This window comes from Canis aureus, chromosome 30 (assembly GCF_053574225.1).
Source record: "Canis aureus isolate CA01 chromosome 30, VMU_Caureus_v.1.0, whole genome shotgun sequence".
NCBI classification, from domain to species: domain Eukaryota; kingdom Metazoa; phylum Chordata; class Mammalia; order Carnivora; family Canidae; genus Canis; species Canis aureus.
In genome coordinates this window covers 30,229,818-30,252,664 of record NC_135640.1, presented here as the reverse complement: position 1 = coordinate 30,252,664, position 22,847 = coordinate 30,229,818, and positions in this window count along the sequence as shown.

Here is a 22,847-nt window from a genome sequence, read left to right as displayed (position 1 = left end):
TTTTCAATCACTGTGTTGCTTACATCTCCACAGAGATCAATGTGTTGTACTCTCTGTGGGGAATCAGCCAAAAAGAATTCCTTCTTCTGGATTTCCACTGAAAATACTATGCTAATTTTTAAATCGTTTATAAGTTCTTGCTCTTGTTTTGCAGTTCTTGGAAGTAGAGTGAAGTAAGGCTTATATATGATTACCTTAACAAATCGGCTGATATCCAGAGTCCATTCAGTTGAGCCACACTTTGAAGGAATTGGATTTTCCCCATGCTCCTTGCAGTTTTTGTTTGATAGTTTGATTTTTCCACAGTTATTTCAAAACCACAGAATAAGGCTTACTTTTACGTGAACACATTTTAAAAATATACCTTGATTGAAGAGAAAATGAAGAATTGTTATAAGAAAGAAAAGGAGCCTCTAACACTGATATTTGGTCAAATCTTGAGATGAGAACACCAGGGGTATCTTGGAAAGATAAAAGATGGGAAAAGTTTCTTTTCTTCAACAACCAGTGTGAGTCCTTAGGTGAGTGGGGGAGTCTGATCCTTTCTGTGCTGGATGGGAGACAATGTAGCCTGAAAGAAAAGACAAGGCAGGTAATTTGGTGTTTCATGCACAAATAAAGCTTAAAAGAAGTTGGCTTCTCCTTTAGGACTCAAATAAATCAGAACAGAGGAGATAATTCTTAGGTTGAGTCTTGTGATATTTTCTATTATTGATATCCTTTATAAGGCTTTATCTAGGTTATGACAAGGATTAAAGATAATAGTTTTTTTTTTAAATTTACCTTAAATTTTATTGAACCAAATTCTTCTAGTGGAAGCTAACTCTAATACAGCAGTTCTTTACCATTAATAATTCTCTTCAATTGTTATATTGCAAAGCTCCATCAAAATGGAAATAATAAGCATTTAGTCACATTTTACTGTTAACAAACTAGCAGGGGAAGGAACCATAAGTGTAAATAAAGTTTAAAATCATGTATATGGGGTTTTTTTTCTTTTTTAAGAGAGAGAGGGAAGGAGAGAGAACCCGAGTAGGCTGGGGGAAGGGCAGTGGGGGAGGTAGAGAGAGAATCTTAATCAGGCTCCAAATCCAGTGCAGAGCCCAATGTGGGGCTTGATCTCACAACCCTGAGATCATGACCTGAGCTGAAATCAAGAATTAAATACTTACCAAACTGAGCCACCCGGGCACTCCTAATAGGCTTTCTGATACTCAATTATTTTGAGTATTTTTTTTTTAAACAGAACTGGCTAAATGAACATGCTAATTGGTTTCATGTCATATGTATTTATTTCTAATGATAGTGGGAATAAAAAAATAAAACAAAAATATAAGCACACTCTGGGGAATACACTCCCTCACCTGCAAGCATAGCCTCAATTTCAAATTTACCTGATGAACTAAGACTGACTTGGAGCACTTAGGTTTTAGTCATTACCTGTCATTAAAGATGTGGTGTAATGCACAATGAAATATTACTCAGTTGTAAAAAATAATAAGATCTTGCCATCTGCAACAACATGAGTGGACCTGGAGGTATTATGTCAAGTGAAATAAGTCAGAAAAAGATAAATACCATATGATTTCACTCATATATGGAATCTAAAAAACAAAACAAATGAACAAATAAACAAAAAAGCAGAAACTGACATATAAATATAGAGAACAAACTGGTGGTTGCCAGAGCAGAGGGGGCCAAGGATAGGCAAAATGGGTGAAGGAGAGTGGGAGAAACGGGTTTCCAGTTATGGAATACATTAGGCATAGGGACAGCAGGTTCAGCATAGGGAATATAGTCAATGTATTGTAATAGTGTTGTATGGGGACAGATGGTAGTACGGTGGTGACCACAGCTTAATGTACAGAGTTGTTGAATCATTAGGTTGTACACCTGAAACTGATGTAACATTGTGCATCAACTATGCTTCAATAAAAAAATTGCAGTTTTCTCATTGGTTAAAAAAAGGAAAGGACACTGAAATAAATGGTGTCCCCAGTCTCTTTGAATTCTGAAATCCTACAGTCCCATAATAATATGGAATTCAGACTCTGGAATAGGAGTATATTCACGGGCAGGGACCTATCTATCATAGTCAGCAGGAACTCTTTTTCTGCAATCTTGGTGAGATCTACCAAGTAGGCTTACTCTAGCGTGAGACATGATGCTTGAGAAATTCCTTTGCCTTCAGTTTGTGACTCTTTCAAAAATTAAGTCTCATTCTTACACCAGTAAACCTGGTTCTCAAATGATGTTAAAAGCACATTGTATTTAGGGATCCCTGGGCGGCGCAGCGGTTTGGCGCCTGCCTTTGGCCCAGGGCACGATCCTGGAGACCCGGGATCGAATCCCACATCGGGCTCCCGGTGCATGGAGCCTGCTTCTCCCTCTGCCTGTGTCTCTGCCTCTCTCTCTCTCTGTGACTATCATGAATAAATAAATAAAATCTTTAAAAAAAAAAAAAGCACATTGTATTTAGATGCACATCACAGTTGTTTGCTCTTTTTATAGGACTAGTATTTCAGGGAACAATTCTGGATCACTTTATGTGAATTCTTGGGAGAGAGATAGGACATCCTTGGCTTAGAAAAGATTCCAGAGCCATGGGGTGGCAAAGGACAAGGTACAATTAGAATTAGAAGGCAAATGCAATCTCACGTGGTGTGTGAAAAATGCCTTAAGCTATAAAGATTTGCTTATGAGTTGAAACTAAGAAGCTCAAACAAGTATGGGGTTATAAACACAATAGCGTCTTATTAGCAGTAAAGTATTTTTCTAGGCATCCAAATGAAGCAGAAAATGAGACCAGTTGCATAACTTTTAAATTACTAGTTACATAAAGCAGAAGACATGGTTTGGTGTTAGGAAACAAGATCATTGACATAGTTTTCAAGTAAGATGTTCTATCAGAGAACCTTAAACATGTGGCCTTCTATACCCTTCAGTGTATATAAATGTGCCATCACAGTTACAAAAAACTGGCCCACATACCAAACCACATTCACCCTGACACATGAGCTACTTCAACAACCACTATGGAGGCCTGGGCTGGGGATGTGGTTATGGCTGTGGCAGTTCCTGCAGATGGGGATGTGGCTGTGGCTGAGGAGGCCACAGGTAGACTGCTATCAACCCTGTTACTATTGAAGATACTGGACTTCTGGCTTCCACTGAATACTTGAAAATTTACAGTTCATGAACTTGTCTTCTTTGTGACTCTGATTCATCCAGAAAATTTTACTCCATAGCCTTGTGCTTTGTTTATCCTTTCTTGATAGTTAAACTGCTATTGGGACCACCTGGTTTCTGACAATAATGTGATGAAAACTTGATGTGCTAGATGTTGATGATTTCATTTGTAATGTTCTTCAGAGATCCCCTTCTATACAGGATGGAAAGTCATTAAACCCTAGCCAGGTCTTGCTTTTCTGTATCTGATATCCGTAATAAACTTTTTCTGACATAGAAAATGTGTTTTGAGCTTCAATTTTTTTTTTAAATCACAATAAATTTGCTGTGATGCACTAATACAATCATCAACCTCAGCAACATTTTCTTCTTATGGCTATGAAATTTACCAATATATTTTGTTTCGTGATTATCTCTTCTTCCACTCCTTCATCTTATCTTCCTTCCCATCATCATCAATATCTATCTTTTATTTCCCAATCAGAACATAAGAATTAATTATTAAAGTGCTTTTTAAAGAGGTTCTGTAATGATAATCAAACTTCAGGCTCATTTTTGAAATTCATTTTTCCTTGGAAATTACCTTGTTAATTCCAAAGCAAAATAACAAGGGAAAACTTTAGTTTGGTGTGCATGCAAGTTATTTAAGAGCACTTTAGAAAATAAACATAAAAGAATTATATCAACATATTAACAATTGGTAAGTCTAGGAGATATGTATATGATATTTATTGTAATATTCTTTCTTTGGGGCATATATAAAATATTTCATAAAATAGAAGCAAAAACCATTCATCATGGTCTCATATATGCATTATCATGTTAAATTAAATTAAGGAAAACTCACCAAAGAAGAAAAAAAAATCTGAATAGTTTTATATCTCATGTAGAAATTGAATTCATAATTAAAAATCTTGCCAAAAATGCCACTTTAAGCCAGATGGTTTTACTAGTGAATTCTAAACACTCTCTCTTCCAAAGAATAAGAAAAGAGGGAACACTTGTATTCTCTTTCTGAAGCTAACAATATCTAAAAACAAAAATATAATATCATGGAGCACCTGGATGGCTCAGTTAAGTGTCTGACTCTTGATTTCAACTCAGGTCGTGATCTCAGGGTTGTGAGATTGAACCCTGGACTCTGCTCTATGCTCAGTTTAAGATTCTCTCTCTCCCTTTGCCCCTCCTCCTGGTAGCTCTCTCTAAAATAAATAAATCAACTTAATTATAAACATAAAAATATATAAATAAAAATATATTTTATATATATATGTGTGTGTATATATGTGTGTATATATATATATATACACATATATACACACTATGATCAGCAGGGAGAATATGGGCCAGTATTTCTCACTAACATATAGGTAATTCTTTCTTAAGAATATATAAGCAAATTTCATACAGCAACATATGAAATAGACAATACATTATGGCCAAATGAGTTTTAATTGAAGAGTGCAAGAAAAGTTTACCATTAGAAAATAATAAACACAAGCCTATATATTAACAGAGTAAGTGGAAAAAACATAGTGTCTTATCCATAGATTATTTTAAATTCCCAGCCTGTTAATTGCAAAGTCCTTGTTATATCTGAGTCTAGTGCTAATGATTTATTTTCTCTCCAGAGAGTGTTTTCCCTTGCTTTTTGACATACCTTGTACTTTCTTGTTGTTGTTGACAGTCGATTGTGCTTTACTAGGTCCTTGGAACTGAAGCAAAGATGCCTTTGGTGTGAGAATTTATGTTAATATGGTTAGGAGTGGGGCTGTGTTAAATGTTGTTGTAGCTGTAGGAACCAGAGATGTTTTTCCTTTTGACCTTAGGCTTTCCTAAATACTTTTCTTTAAAAGAGTCTATGTCTTGCAGCTCTTTCTGCTATAGCCCACTCATATGGAAGCACCATTGACATCATGATAAAGTGGAGTCATTCTATAATCTTACAATTAAATCTCAATCTCTTAGTGGATTGTGTCTCAAAGCTGATATTCACAAGGGTTTCTTCAGTCAGTACAGCTCTTACTGTCTTCTTGGATATATGGCTCCTTGTATATTTAATTGAAGCCCTGAGTCCTGTAGAGTCTGAGTTTTTCTCTTCTTTTTGGTGAGATACAGAGGCTGCTAATGGCTGGAGTAGGAGTAATTCCCTTTTCCCAGGTAGGTCTTTTCCCCTGGTGTGTTGATCTTTGTTATGGAGAAGGTGTTGGGTGTATTTTATATTGATTACTCTCTCCTTTTCTTGCTGGAGTTATGATGGGATCTTTCTTGGATCTTTGTCATAAGATCCAAATGAAATTATTAGAGGTAAAGGCCAGTAAAGTGTAGTGATCTGCTTAACACCTTGGTCCCTTGGTTCCAGGAATTTCTTATTCTCACATGACCAGCAAGTTGTCAAAATTACCACGCAAGTTCTCCTTTCACTCTATTGTGCCAGTGGTTTCTGTCCCAGGTGAGCAAATGGAAATTGTGAGTCTAGAAGCACTGTGTGTCTAGAGTTAAGGTGGTAATTTACTTTGAACTTCAGTTACCTGGTGGGTCCAATGGAAGTCATTAACTTTAGGGCTGCTTTTTCCCTTGTTTTGTTGTTGTTGTTGTTGTCATAAGGATGGGAGTGATGACTTCCAGCTTTACATGTTGGAACAGAAAACAGAAATAGATAAAAGCCATCTAAAACACAGAAACAAAGACAAGACATGCAGTTAATACGCTTCTTGTTGGTAAAATAATAAATGCTTTCCTCCTGAGCTTGGGAAGACATAGACTTCGTCTTCCACCACTTCTGTTCATTATTGTCCTGTGGTTTCCAAGAGCTACCAGTGGGCAAAAATAATAATGAGAGTAGTAGTGACAGTATTAGTAATAATTAGTAATTGGAAAATAATGTTTAATTTATAATACATTTATTGTCCCCTCAATTTATTTAATTTATAAAAATTCATTGCATTGTTACTTATGAAGAATTAGAAAACAAATTTAAAAGTCAATATAGTTTACAGCAGCATCAGAACATTTAATACATAGGTGAGAGTAAAGGATTAATGGGAAATTTCTCCTAAGAGGTACATAAGACATGACCTCTAGTGATTAATGGAGTTTGTCGGCTGAAAATGAAAATGAATGAAGGAGGGTTTTGAATGGATTATTCTGTCCAATAGTTCATTGCTCTAGGAGTGCTTTTAGCAGTGTACATCTGGCTTATCTATTTATAGTTTATTATAAATAAACCCTAAATGTACAAAATCTAATACAACATAACATGTTTTGTTAAATATTATTAGAAATTAGTTATGTGGCCAGATGAAGGCTATGTAAGTAGCAATGGTGAGATATGACATATCCTAAATCTCACTTAGTCTGTGTTAACTGGATTCTTATTTCATTAAATTTTCTCATTTGGAAAGAAAAATGGGTGTGTTGTAGAAAAGAGCATTATTATAAAAGGATATAACTCAAAAAGTCAGATAGAAGAGATGTGTGGGGCAAGGTATGGAGAAAGGGTATTTCACTCTTCCCAAATCTCCATATATTTGCCAACAGGAAATGCTCTAAAATCTGTGTTTTGGGGTTTTTATATAAACTTCATTACATAGTTGTGATTGATTATATCATTGCCCATTGACAACTGAATCAACCTTCTGCCTCTCCCCTTTCTGGAGGTGGAGGGGAAAAACTGAACGTTGCAACCTTCCAATCTAAGGTTGGTTCCCCTGGCAGCCAGCCCCTTCTTAGATACCCTAGAGGCATCCCCAAAATCACTTTAACATAAAAAGATACATTTTATCTTTCTCACCAGTTAGGAAATTCTAAGGGTTTGGAAGCTCTGTGATGGAAATATATATTTCTTATTACAAATTAAAATTTCACACACATAAAAAGGTCTTCAACATCATTAGTTATCAGAGAAATATACTTCAAAACCAGAATGAGAGGGAGCACTAGGTACACATTAGAAAGGCAAAAATTGAGGTCTTTTTGTATAGGTAAGAATGCAACACAATGAGAACTTGTGCACATTACTATGGAGAACATGAATTAATACAAACCCTTTAGGAAAATGGTAATATCTATTAAAACCGAAATCACATATATTCTTTCATTTTTCAATTTTTATTTTCAGTATATTAAATTTACTCACAAAAACAATTTTAAAATGCACAATTTTCCCTTAACAAAGTCTAATACAACATAAAAATCCCCAAACATAGTACTTGACATTTACAATTCAAAATCCAATTAGAATATTAAATATTTACAAAGCTATACATTTTTAAAATATTTTTAGAGTTATTTGTAGTTTTATAGAATTTACATAAAAGTGGCTTAAAATGGGAGAATTTTCCATCATTCCTAAAAAAGAAAATATGTCTGATAGAGGCTGTGGAGATTCTTGAATATATGAGGTCTTAAATTTCAGTACAAAAGCCTTCATCTTTGCGCATTTAAGAGCTTGTTACACTACCAGGTACCAGCTCCCCTCCAGCCATTAACAGTGTAACAACATTGACATTTGACCTCAACAAGCACAGTATGCAGTTTTGCCAGTGTTGATTAAAGATACTTTCATTCAGAACTTCTGAACTTTTCAATAATTGAGCCTCTTCAATAGTTACATGTAAAAGAATGAAACTAGACTGTGTCCTAATACCATACACAAAAATAAACTCAAAATGGATTAAAGACCTAAATATAAAACCTAAAACCATAAAGTCTTTGAAGAGAGCACAGGCAGTGATTTCTCTGACATTGGCCATTTTTTTCTAGATAGATCTCCAAGTCAAGGGGAACAGAAACAAAAATAGACTGTTAGGTACATTAAAATAAAAGGCTTTGGCATAGAAAAGGAAACCATAAACAAAACAAAAAGACAACCCACTGAATGGGAGAAGGTATTTGCAAATGATATATCCCATAAAGGGTTAATATTCAAGACATGTAAAGAATGTCAGCTATTAGAAATGACAAATACCCACCATTTGCTTCAACGTGGACGGAACTGGAGGGTATTATGCTGAGTGAAGTAAGTCAGTCGGTGAAGGACAAACATTATATGTTCTCATTCATTTGGGGAATATAAATAATAGTGAAAGGGAATATAAGGGAAGGGAGAAGAAATGTGTGGGAAATATCAGAAAGGGAGACAGAACGTAAAGACTGCTAACTATGGGAAACGAACTAGGGGTGGTGGAAGGGGAGAAGGGCGGGGGGTGGGAGTGAATGGGTGACGGGCACGGGGGGTTATTCTGTATGTTAGTAAATTGAACACCAATAAAAAATAAATTAAAAAAAAAGACATGTAAAGAATGTATACAATTCAATACCAAAAAGACATCTGATTTAAAAATGGACAGAGGACCTGAATAGACATTTTTCAAAGAAGATATACAGATGGCCAACAGACATATGAAAAGATGCTTAACATCTCATCATTAGGGAAATGCAAATCAAAATCACAAAGAGCTATCACCTTATACCACTTAGAATGGCTAAAATTATAATGACAGGAAATAACAAATATTGGTGAGGATGTGGAGAAAAAGAACCCTCATACACTGGTGGTGGGGATGTAAAATGGTGTAGCCACTGTGGAAAACACTGTGGAGATTCCTCAAAAAATTAAAAAAAAGAAATACCATTTAATCCAATAATTTCAGTGTTGAGTTTTTTTTTTCCAGTGTTGAGTTTTTAACCAAAGGAAATGAAAACACTCATTCAAGAAGATATGCACTTCTATATTTATTGCAATATTATTTACTACAGCCAAGGTATGGAAGTGACTTAAGGGTCCATCAATAGATAACTGAATAAAGAAGATGTGTTACACACACACACACACACACACACACACACACAAACACACACGGGAATATCATAGCACCATAAAAAGGATGAAGTTGTGCCATTTGGGACAACATGGATGGACCCAGAGAGCGTTATGCTAAGTCAAGTAAGTCAGACTTGGAAAGACAAATACCATAAGATTCCACTCATATGTGGAATCTGAAAAAAATTTGAAAATTAAAAAACCAAAAAGAAGAATCAGATCTATAAATACAGAAAACAGAATGATGGTTACCAGAGAGGAGGCAAGGTGGAGGTTAGGTAAAATGGGTGAAGTGGAGGAGGTGATACAGGCTTCCGGTTATGGAATGAACAAGTCGTGGGAACAAAAAGCACAGACTAAAGAATATAGTCCAAGATATTGTAGTGGTGTAATGGGACAGATAGTAGCTACACTTGTGGTGAGCATGGTGTAATTATAAACTTGTCGAATCACTAAGTTGTGTGCTGAAACTAATATACCATTGTCTATCAACTATAGTCACATAAAATAATAATAATAACAATAATAATCATTGATCCTCTCCAGAACGTGTGTCTTAAAATGTCACATGACATTCTTTGGGAGTCATCCACACTTTGGAAAGAATGGCCACCTATCCCCTGGGATGGGTGCTGGAGCTGAACAGAGACATGATGCCCCTTACCACCTTTAAGATTCTTCAACATGCAAACCCAGCAGTTACTGGTATGTAAAACTACTAAGGCATCAAATCAACAACCACAGAAGCAGGAAAAGTGACAAAATGACATGGAATAGGTATGTTGCAACCTAATTCCCACAGCAAGTGCTGGCCAGCATGATTGGCCAGGTGAGCCTTAGTCATCCTGGGTTCCAATGGGAAGCCCATCACAGGTGTGACATTAGACAAAGTGCCCACCACTGCTGCTGCCCTCTATACTAGAGTGATGAAGGACCTGGAATTCTACATAGTGAATTAAAATGCTAAACATGCTAACTACTGTATTAACAGGTTGACTCCTGTCATTTTGGAGAATTTAGATGATGCTTTTAAAAAAAATACCCAATTACATTTCTGCATTCAAGAAAATAATTTCCTTAGTTTTTTAATTAATTTATTTTTAAAATTCAATTTGCCAACATATAGTATAATACCCAGGGCTCATCGCATCACGTGCCCTCCTTAATGCCCGTCACCCAATTGCTCCATCCCCCCACCCACCTCCCTTGCAGCAACCCTGTTTGTTTCCCAGGTTTAAGAGTCTCTCATGGTTTGTCTTCCTCTCTAATATTTCCCCATTCAGTTTTCCCTCCTTCTGTTATGGTCCCTCTCCCTATTTCTTATATTCCACATATAAGTGAAACCATATGTTGATTCTTTCTCCAATTGACTTATTTCACTTAGCGTAATACTCTCCGATTCTCTCCATGTCCATGTAAATGGTAGGTATTCATCCTTTCTTTTTTTTTTTTTGTATTCATCCTTTCTGATGAATAATATTCCATTATGTACATATACCATATCTCCTTTATCCATTCATCTGTTGAAGGCCAACTTGGCTCCCTCCACAGTTTGGCTATTGTGGGCATTGCTGCTATGAACATTGGGGTGCAGGTGTCCCATCATTTCACTGCATCAGTATCTTTAGTATAAAGACCCAGTAGTGCAATTGCTGGCTCACAGAGTAGTTCTATTTTTAACTTCTTGAGGAACCTCCACAAGTTTCCAGAGTGGCTGCACCAGCTTGCATTCCCACCAACACTGTAAGAAAGAGGGTTTCCCTTTCTCCACATCCTTGCCAACATTTGTGGTTTCCTGTCATCAGGGAAATATAAATCAAAGCCACAATGAGATTCCACATTACATATTTATTTTTATCACAAGTGCTATCTCTCATTTCTTCAGTGATTTTTAGCAATTAGGAATTTTAATGCTTAAGCACTTTTCAACTTTCAGTATCACCATGAAATAAAAATATAAAAAGGTAGAAAATTGTTTTGCTTAAAAAACAACAAAAAGTTAAATGTTTTATCTCTATATTGTATTCTACTTTGATCTATACTTCCACTTTCTCCATTGGAGATAAAAAATGGGGTTAGAAACTTTAATATATGACAGAAGACACAGAGCAGGGAGGCTGGTGCCACTCTACCAGGTTGCCACAGCATTTGGAAACTGAACCCACAATTTCAGGAAAACTACTGAACAGTTGAAAGAGTCACTCTGGTCTGTGTTTCTAACTGACAAGGATGCCCACTGATGAAACGCAAAATATGCTTTTGGCTTACTGACTTTGGTTGTTTTTGGAGAGAAATTCATCAGAGATAATACCACTAGCTAATATTCTCAAGTCTGAGCATGGGAGTCATCTGGGAAGAGAGAGCTCCCTGATGGGCACCTGAAATTTTTGTCCGGTGTATCTCATATTTTGACCGTACATATATCCTATGACGCTGAAATTCCACTCTTGCCAATGTGTCCAAGGGAAAACAGTTCACATGCACACCAAAATAAATGTAAAGGGACATTCATAGTGGTATTGTGCACAGTAGCCCCAAAGTGGAAACAAGCTACATGACTATCACCTGCAGAATGGATGAGTGCCCTGTGGCATATTCCCACAAGGCAATGATAAGGAATGAAGTGCTTTTGCCCTCAATAATGTGCGTGAGCTACACAGACATATAACTAATGAAGCCATCCAGAGAAGTGTCCCTACTGTATGATTATATTAAATATCTGTAACATATTAATAAATAATAGTAAATATAATTAATAATAAATATATGTAAATATACTTCAAGAGAAGTTCAAAAGAGAAATCTGTCTGAGCTCTTTTTGACATTAGAGCTCAGAATCCATCCTTCCAATCCTGTGACTACCCACCAATCCTTTAACTTCATTCCTGATCTTCCTCTGTAGGTGACCAGTCTGATTAGTTTGTGGTTTATCCTGCCTCCTCACCTTAAATAATCTGATAGATGTATATTTTCTTATCTCTCTTTATATTTTTTACACAGAAGATACTATAGATATTTTTATCACACTTTGCATTTTTTTACTTAATGTGTCCTGGAAGTAATTCTGTATCAGTTTCAAGATATGTTCTTTATTTAAAGTTTTTAATATTTCAAGTTGCATAGTACTCCATTTTGTGGATAGATTTAATCATCCTCTTTTGAGAGCACCTGGGTTTCATAATTATTTGTAATTATAAACAATGATGTAATGAATAACCTGTACATATTATATTTATATTGCTAGAGATATATCTTCAGAGTAAATTCCTGAAGAAACATTGCAGATTCACAAATTTTATGCATTTGTAGTTATGGTCAATTTCTTTTATAAATTAGTTTTCTATTGCTGCTCAAATAAATTACTATGATCTTGGTGGTTGAAACAACCCATCTTCATTATCTTCTAGTTTTAGAGGTCATACAGCCAGCACAGACTTTGTAGAGCTACATCCCTTTCTGCAGGATGTTTGGGAGAATAGATTTCCCTGCTTTCTCCATCTTCTGTAGACCACCTGCATTTTGTGGCCAGTGTCCCCTTCCTCCATCTTCAAAGACAGAAATGGAACATGGAATCCTACTCATGCTGCCATCTCTCCGGTTCTCTGCAGTGTGGAAAGGTTCTGTTTTTAGAGACTAATAGGATAACACTGGATCCACCTGGATAACTAGGGTAATCTCATCTCACATTCCATAGTCTTCGTAACATCTGCATAGTCTCTTTGGCCATGTAAAGTATCATTTTATAGATAATGGGAGTAGAATATGAACATTCAGTTGGGGGCATTACTCTTCCTACCACATACTCCACCCAGATTTTACCAATTGGCATTACCATCAGCAATGTACATGAATGACTATTTCTTCATAGCTTCACCATCAGAATGTATTGTCATGTATTTTAAATTCTTACTGATCTAATAAGTGACAAATAGTGTATGCTAATTTTAATGTATGCTTGTATTATCAATGAGGCTGAATATTTTTTTATTGTATGTAATGGTCATTGTATCCTTTTGTTGAATTTCTGTTCATATTCTCACCCATTGTCTTTTTATTTTAATATTCAAAGTCATTGTATGTTAAGAATTTGATCCCTTTACTTATATGTTGCATATATTTTCCCCTGTTGTCTTATTTTCTCCTTTTTTTATGATGGTGTTGCCAAGAAATATATAGTCCTGGTCATAGGCATAGTTCTAAATATTAATACAGATACAGATACACACATATACATTTCAATTAAAATTCAAATAAAAAATTAAATTTATCAACTATTTTATTTATTGCTCTGTTTTTTTAGTCAAAGTTACAAAGCCTTTCCTTATTACCAGTTTGTATAGGAATTCACCCATGTTCTCCATTAGTGCTGTATGGTTCTTTTATTTACTGCTGACTCACAGAGTTGGAGTCTATTTTTACCTACTGTGCTACATACTAAATTTTCATATTATTTGGATTTTTAATTTTATTCTTTGGATTTTTAATTTTATTAAAAATAAAATTAGTATTTTATTTAGTAAAATAAATTATTTTTATTCCTTGTGGATTTTTAATTTTATTCCTTGTGTTTTTTTATTCATGTACCAGTATCAAATTGTTTTAATTAGATGCCTATATTGTGGCTTAATATTTGGTAGGGTTAGAATTTTCTCATAACCTTTCAAAATTAATATTTTGGCTATGCTTATCTATATTTCTGCATGAAGTTTAGTATCAATTTGTCTATCTTCATTTAAAAAAACATAAATATTTTCATTGAAATTGAACTAAGTTTATAAGTTAAGTTGGGGAACCATTACATTCTTATGTTATTGATTCATTCATTCCATGAAGAGAGGATTTTTTAATAGTTTTTTATAGCTTTTTATAGTTTATACTTTTTTTATATTCTAGTCTACTTTGAAGTCTTTCAAGGGTTAAAATACCTAATATAGATTTTACACATATTTTTGTTAAGTATATTCTGAAATATTTTATAATCTTTGTTTTGTAAATAGGGATTTTTTTTATCACGATATCCTTTCCTTCTTCTTATACATGAAAACTATTGATTTTCTGTGGTAATTTTATATTGTGTTGCTTGATGAATTATTTTAGTTTTTTTGAGTTAATTTTCTATCACTGATTCTCAAGACTTTTTCCAGGTATGCTATCAAGTTCCCTTGAAATAGAGATTGTTTTCTTTTTACATTTTTTTTTCTAATTCTTATTCCTCTATTGATATTTTTTGCCCAACTGCATTAGCTAATATCTCTAGAACGGATTTAGTAGTGAATACCTTGGTCATCTTTGCCTTTCTCCTGATCTCCGTGGAAATGCCTCTAAAGTTCCACAATTAACAAAGATGCTGACTTTAAGACAATCTTATTATGTTGAGAGAGCATCCACCTGGGGTACCTGGGTGGCTTAGTTGAGAGTCTGCCTTTAGCTCAGGTCATGATCTCATAGGCCTGGGATGAATCCATATTGGGGCTCCTTGATCAGCTCGGAGTCTGCTTCTCCTGCTCCCTCCCTCTGCTGTTTCGCCCTGCTTATGCTCTCAAGTTCTCTCTCTCTCTGTCAAATAAATAAATAAAATCTCAAAAAAAAAAAAAGAAATCATCCATCAATTCCTATTTTCATGAGTACTTTTATTACAAACGAACGTTGAAATTTGTTAGAAGTTATTCAGCATTTATGAAATAATAACACGATTTTTCTTCTTGAATTTGTTAACATGATGCATTATATTAACAAATGTCCTTGTATTGAGATCACTTATATTCTTAAAATAAATGCCATCTCTTCATGATGCATAATTTTTTATTATGGTTTTAGATTCAATGGTCTAATATTTTAATTAGCATTTTTGCATACATTCTTGTAAGTAATACTGGGCCGTAATTTTCTTGTGTGTGCTCTCTTTATCAAGTTTAGTTACATGGTATATTTGCTTTATAAAAACTATTTGGAAGCTTCATTCACTTTCAATGCTCTGGAACAAGTTATGTTGCATATAGACTATGTCTTTGAATTTTTGGTAGAATAACCTTTGAGATAATGGGATTTGTGGCTTTTAGGGGAGCAGATTTTTTACTTTCTCTTTTTATTCTAAAAAATTAGTCTTTCTATTTCTAGTGGGTTCCATTGTAGTTAATCTTTTTCCCTACAAAATTATGCATCTCATCCATGCTTTTAGATTTATTTGCATAGAAATCCATAAAGAAAATTCTCTCTCTCTACATATATATGTAATATACTTATTATGTACTTATATATTTATGAACTTTAAATTACATTTATTATATTTTTCTTCTTTTTAAAAATTAAGTTGTCTGGTAGTTTTTCTATTTTGTATTTAATAACCACCATTTTTCATAATTAATTACTCTGCTCTTTTCTATTTTTTTGTGCTTTGATTAATATTTTTTTTTATAATTCCTTCATTATACTTTCTCTTAGTTTACTTATTTGTACATCTTCTCAATTTTGAATTGGAAACTTAAAATTATTGCATTTTTGTATTTTATTAATATATGTGCTTAAGATGGAATTTCCTTCTTTCTATTGTATACCCTATAATATGATATGTATAATTTTCACTACCACTATCACCATTAAAAATCATGTAATCTGTTTTCTATTCTTCTTTCACCCAAGATTTTGTAGTCTTTTGTTTGTTTTTTTAAATTGATTTAAAATTTAAAGAGAAAGAGAGTGACCATGAGCAGGGGGAGGGATAGAGGGGGAGGGAGAGGAAAGGAATTTCAAGCGGACTCCCTGTAGAGCACAGAAGCCTACATGGGCTCCATCTCATGACCCTGAAATCATGACCCGAAAGGCAATAAAGAGTTAGACACTCAACCAGTTGAGACACCCAAATGTCCCTCAGACTCATTATATTTTTATTAATTGCATGTTGCATTGCACTATTTTTACAGAACATTTTTTATAACATCTGGAACTTCTAGTGTTTTCTTTTTGATCTAAAATAATAAATTTTGTAATGTTTCATATATGCTTTTTATTTTCTCTTTTTATTTTCTCTTATCAAAATGTAAAGTCATACATAATTAAGTCAGTCAGTGTGGCTTATATTATTTTGGTCTTATATTTTTTCCATTTTATGACTTGTTCTGAGATGTCTTCTATGTCTCTATGCATGTCCAGTATATTTTGCTTTATACAGCTGCATTATTTCATACACAATAACTATTATTTCTTCATCCTGAAGTATCTTTTAACTTTAGAAGATGACTTCCTTTGATGTGTTTTACCATTTGGTTAGATTCTATTTTAATATCAGAGTCACAACCAGTGCTTTCTCATTCTTCCCATTTACCTGCTATACCTTTGCCTATACATAAAAAAAAGACAATATTTTGTAAACAATTTTTGATTTATAAAAAAATGTGAAAATAACACAGAGAGTTCCCATACATCCCATACCCAATATTCCCTATTATTAACATCTTACATTAGTATGGTGTATTTGTTACAACTAATGAATCTATATTGACACATTATTAGCAACTAAAGTCTATACTTTATTCATATTTCCCTCGTTTTTTCTTTTTTTATTTCCCTCGTTTTTATGTTGTGTAATTTTTCTGTTCTAGGATACCATTCAGGGTAGCACATCACTTTTGATCTTCAGGTTCATTAACCTCTTCTTGGTTTTCTCAAACTTTCTCTAGTCCCGAAGGCTCTGACAGTCTCTAGGAGTACTAGTTAGGTACTCTGCAAAATGTCCCTCAGCTTGGAGCTGTCCAATATTTTTCTCCTGATTAAATTGGAATGATGGTTTTGGGGAGGGAGACTGCAGAGGTAAAGTGCCATTTTCATCACATCATATCAAGGGTATGTAGTACCAACATAACTTTTCACTGTTGATGCTAACTTTGATCAACTGGTTGAGGTCATGTTTGTCAAATTTCTCTCCTGTAAGAAACTTACTTAGTAATATTTATTTAAGATTTATTTGTCTTTTCATCTTGATAATGTGATTTTTTTTTATTGCTGAATACACTGTATGAATGTACTGCAGTTGTTTATCCAGTCACTTATGGAAGGACATTGCTTCCAGTTGGTAAAAATTTTGAACAAAGCTGCCATAAATATTTACATGTAGGTTTTTGAGTAGACACAAAATTTCAAATCATTTGAGTAAATATCAAGGAGAACTGCTTTATCTCATGATACAATTATGTTTAGCTTTTTAAGAAAGTGCCAAACTGTCTTCCAAAGTGGCTGAACTATTTAGCATTCTCTTCAGTAATGAATGAGAAAGATGTTCTCGATGCTTTGCATTGTTGTAAGCAATTGAAGTTGTAAGTTTGTGGGATTTTATCCTTTTTAATAAATACATAGTGATATTTTGTTATTGTATTAGTTTACATATACTTATAATATTAAACTTTCTTAATCACTTGGCTTTAAATGTTTCTTCTGAAAATGGTCAATTCTTTGTGATCTCAATTCATATTTTATTTTAGTAAGTTAAGCTTATTCATATTTATTAAGTCACTATTAGATTTAGTGTCATTCTGAAAAAATATGTTATAATTACTATTGTATTGTTATGTTTGCTCTGCTTCTTTATATATTGTTTTATTTACTCAATATTTTATACATTTCTTTTGATGTGTAGAAATGTCTTGATATTTTTTTTAGTGATTATTTAGGGGTTAGTTATGTATTTTTTGTAAAAATGTCCTTAGTCCCTCTTTTTTTTTTTAATTTAACACTTTCACTGATTTGTCAGCTTGAATGTTAAACATCTTATTAACTATCACATAACTTTTTCTACCTTTTTCTCTCCCCTCTTCTTTTATTTCTACTTGAATTAGTTTTACTTTTTCATATTATATAGCATTTACATATTCTTTTATTCGTTTTCATCCTTGGTTTAATCTTAGATTAAAAAAATGTTAAATTCTCAAAATCAGTTCTTTGCAGTTTCCTCAGATATCTCTATTAGATCCTTGGCCGGTCAATCAAAGAAGGCTTGTGAGCACAATATTCTCCAGGTTCTTGCACAGTTAAAAATTTGTTTCTATGATCAGTACATGTGAAAGATAGAATAGTTAGATAAACAATATTTGGTTCACATTTTATTTCTTTTTGAGGTTTCTGAAAATGTTGCAAAATTATTGGTTTTACTTATAAGTTGCCTTGAAGAAGTCTGACAAGGGTCTAATTCTTTCATCATTGTAAGTTATTTGATCTTTTTCTGGATGCCCTGAAGGTTTTCTTCTTTATCTTTAAAGTCCATTTTTTTAGTGTGTTAAAGTATACATAACATAAAATTTACCATTTTAGTAGTTTTTAAATGTACATTTCAATGGCATTAAAATATGATCACATTGATCTGCAACCAACACTGCTATCTCTCTCCAGAATTTTTCACTAGACTATATCTTGAAGTTGTTCATTGTGAGTCATTTTTCCAGGTAATAAATGGCTGTAAAATATGTATATTGAGAACTTTTATTTTAATTTTGGAATTTTTTTTCTTAGATTATAATTTTGAATAGTGCACTGTCCCATTTTTTCTTTTGTCATAAACTCTACTTACATGTAAATTGGATTTCTTTCTGTCTCCCATTTTACCCACTTTCTCATGGGCTCCTTTTATTTCTTTTTTAGCCATGTATCCATTATTTTTATGATTTTTCTGCTTTTCCTTAATTCCATCTTTTGTTTTCATTATCCATACTTCTTTAGGCAACTTGGAACTTGGTCTTCATTCTGATATGATTTTATAACTTTCTTTTATTTATTTCCTACATTTTTCTGCAAATTTTATTTCTTCCTATCTCTGGTACATTTAGTTTTTTTGATATTTAATTCAATATGTATTTTGTGAAAATTTTCTTCTGCTTTTTTGTGTGTATTTGTGAGTGAGAGTAGTTTTCTGCTGATTTTTTTTTTTTTTGTTTGCTGAATGTCTTGATAATAAGTTTTTGTTGTTTTTATTACATACTTTGTATAGATGAAAATGGTTGCATCTTGGAATTTGTAGATTGGGTTGGTGGATGTCATTATGATATTCCTATAATAGAATAGAATAGCTAATTAATTACATCACCTTATTTGGAAGGGAGTAGTAGTTTACTCCTCAGTTTTTTTCTTCTATTAGGTTTCTGCATTTTCTCTTCACACTTTATTATCTCCGTTGCAAGTTTCCAAAGGAAACTTTTCTCCCTGCTTAGATTTTTCTTCCAAAATTCATTCCAAAACTGACTGATACTTGCCTCTACATTCTTTTAAGCACTTCCTTGTAGTTTGATTTTGTCTATTAATTTTTCTTCAGTTTTTATTTAAATTCCAGTTAGTTAACATACAGTGTTACATTAGTTTCAGGTGTACAATAAGTAATTAGTAAACTAATTAGTAAATTCGTTTCAGGTATACAATTGGATGATTCAATACATCACCTGTGCTCATCATAACCAGGTTCACTCCTTAATCCTCATCACCTATTTCTCCCATCATCCACCCACCTTCCCTTTGGTGAACATTAATTAGTTTGTTCTCTATAATTAAGAGTCTTTCTTGGTTGAGATACCTTAGTGGCTCAGTGGTTGAGCATCTACCTTTGGCTCAGGTGGTGATCCCAGGGTCCTGGGATTGAGTCCCATATCAGGCTCCTCTGCAGGGAGCCTGCTTCTCCCTCTGCCTATGTCTCTGCCTCTCTCTCTCTGTGTCTCTCATGAATAAATAAATAAAATCTTTAAAAACAGAAGAATCTTTCTTCTTTTGGATCTTTTTCCCCTTTGCTCATTTGTTTGTTTCTTAAATTTCACATATGGATGAAATATGTGGTAATTCTCTTTCTCTAATTTTGCTTAACATAATTTTTAAAAAATAGCATTTCCCCTTGGGGGAAGTTTTTTTCTTTCTTGAGAGATATTTGTTGACATCGTTGATTCTTTGGCATGCTACTTCTCTGTTGATGTAGTGTTTTTTTTTTTTTTTAATTTTACTTATTTATTTGAGAGTGAGAGTGAAAGAGAACATGAGTGTGGTGAGGGGCAGAGGGAGAAGTAGACTCCCTGTTGAGCAGGGAGCCTGATGTGAGGCTCTATCAGGGATCATGACCTTAACTGAAGGCAGACACTTAACTAACTGAATCACCCATATGCCCTGATGTTGCTTTGTTCTTAACAAAGAATTAGGGGAAAAATTCAAGAAATATCTTCACTAGAAGTCAGTGCTTCTCTGTCCACTTCCCATTTGTACTTTATAGAACATTCCATCTTGTAGTAATGTTGAAAGTATAGCATTTGCATAGTTTTACAATTTTGTTTTTGTAGGTCTGTGTATTTGTCAGGAAGTGTATTGGGAGATTCAGACCTTTGTAGTTGCTACTTCACCTACCTAGGAAATCTAAGATGTTAATGACAAACAGAAACATTTACAGAATGATTCTTTAATTTCAGTTTATTTCACTTAATAGAGCAGAAGGATATAAACACATTGAAATAAATAAACCTTTTTTTTGGTGTTCAGGGGTATTGACCATGGAAGAATGGAAGACCTGTAAGATTCAAAAAAGCAGAGATTGTACAGAATTTGTTTTCTATGGGTCTGTTCATTTCATATGATTTATTCACTCAACTAACAATATATTACCTACTCTATTCCACCCACAAAAGTTATAAAATGTGATTATAATAAACTTTCTTGCCCTGAAGGAGTAGATAGTATAATGGAAAAGATAGTAAACAAATTAATTAGTATACTAAAATCTGATGAAATGCAAAGATAGAGTTTTGTTCAGGGCATTTGGCAGCACTCCGAAGCATTTTCTCAATCAGAGATAGAAATAACTTGTGATGTCTTTGAAGTGTTCTTGAAGAAGGTTACCCTTGACCTACATTTTGAAAGATTAGTTAGGATAAGGTGGGTAAAGAAGCACAAAAGAGAACTTCAAAATAAGAGACCAGTTCCTCTAAATTCTCAAAAGCACGTATTAGATTGACGTCTTTGTTAAATATGGCATAAAGGGAAATATATGGTCAACTGTGGGTGAATGGGATAGAGAAAAATAAGTTTGATGATAAAAAACCTTGTTTGTAAATTTAGGAATTTAGTGTTTTATCTAATGACTTAAAGTTATAATGGTTGAAAACTGAAATGACAATATTTGTTTTTTTGTTTTTTTTTTTGTTTTTGAACATTCATTTGGCCTCAGTATGGAGAAAGATCAGATGAAGACCCTTTCTTGGGGCAGTGTAACCATTAGGGAGACTCTTCCATTAATCCAGGAGAAAGTGATAGACTAAATTAAATTATAACGGGCAATATGAGTACTTACGAGTAATATTAAAGGAAAAACACTTAATATGGTTCATTTGGTGACCAACCAAGTGCGTAATGTTGATAGTCAGAGGTGCAGAAATATTCCCGATGTATGAAAGAGAATTCCAAGATCACACCTTGGCATATGGCTTGAGTAACCAATATACCACAAAAGAGGCAATTTTGTGGGGAAAAATGAGCTTACACTAGACATGGAATCAGAGTGTAGTTCAAATGGGAGCTATCCAATAAACAGTAAGATTGATGGAGTTGATGTTCAGAGAAGCCTTTTGCTTCAGTATAAGTATTGCAACTAAAAACATTTAATGAAATTCTATGGGAAAGGTGTATATATAGAATAAGGAGGGAAAGAGACATTTGGATTTAGTGAAGGAATAGAGAATTAGGAAATGACGCTAGTTGAAAATTTGTCATTGAAAATGATGAAAGGGAACTGGACAAAAATAGATGGGGAGGGCAACAATGCCAAATGCTAAGGAAAGTTAGAAAAACAAAACAAAACAATAAAGTCAAAAACCAAGGTTTCCTTTATTTTGACTATCTGGAAATCACTAATTACCTGGTGGCTATGCCCTGCCACCATGGAGAAGAGACCTTGGGTTTAGGGGAAATCTGTAACTAAAATAATGTAATGCAAGTTAAAAAGAAAAGCAGGACACTTGGGTAGCTTAGTCATTAGAGCCACTGACTCTTGATTTTGGCTCAGGTCATAACCTCAGGGTTGTGGGATTGAGTCCCGTGTTTGGCTCAGTGTGGAATCTGCTTGTTCCTCTTGCCCTGCATTTCCCCCTACTGTCTCTTTCTCTCTCTCTCTTTCTCTTTCCTGTGTGTGCATGAATGAAAAAAATCTTAAAAAAAGAAAAGTGATTTGAGCCTATGTAATTACAGAGCTATCAGAAGCTATCAACCAAATTAGAATTTTTTTTAAGATTTTATTTATTTATTTGAGAGAGAGAGAGCATGAATGGGAGAAGGGGCAGAAGTGGGACAAGTAGATGCCCCGCTGAGCAGGGAGCCCCGCACGGGTGTCTATTCCTGAACCCTGAAATCATGACCTGAGTTGAAGTCAGACACTTAACCAGTTGAGCCACCCAGGTGCCCCCAGATTAGACCATTTTAATTAGAACACCAGCATAGACTTTGAAGATGCTATACTCAGTTTTCATCTTGGAAACATTTGTTTTTAGGTACACAAACTCATTAAAAAATAACCATTATTTTAAAAAGCCCCTTAATAATAATGTAGACCCTCTTATAAGTAAGACCAATTTGAAATAATTTTTAGACTTTATTCTGTCATATAGAAAGGAGACCACCTGTCTTTGTTGTTCACCACACCCACTACTGAGGGTACAAAAACATCCTGAGAAGCTAGAAACATCCTGAGGAAAAATCATCTTTAGCACCAAACCAAATTTCTAACCTCTGACATCATTGGCTACTACCACAGCTACTGTGGAAGCCTGGAATAGGATTGTGGGGGCTTCAGTGGCCTGGGCTGTGGCTGGGAATGTGCCTGGATATGTGG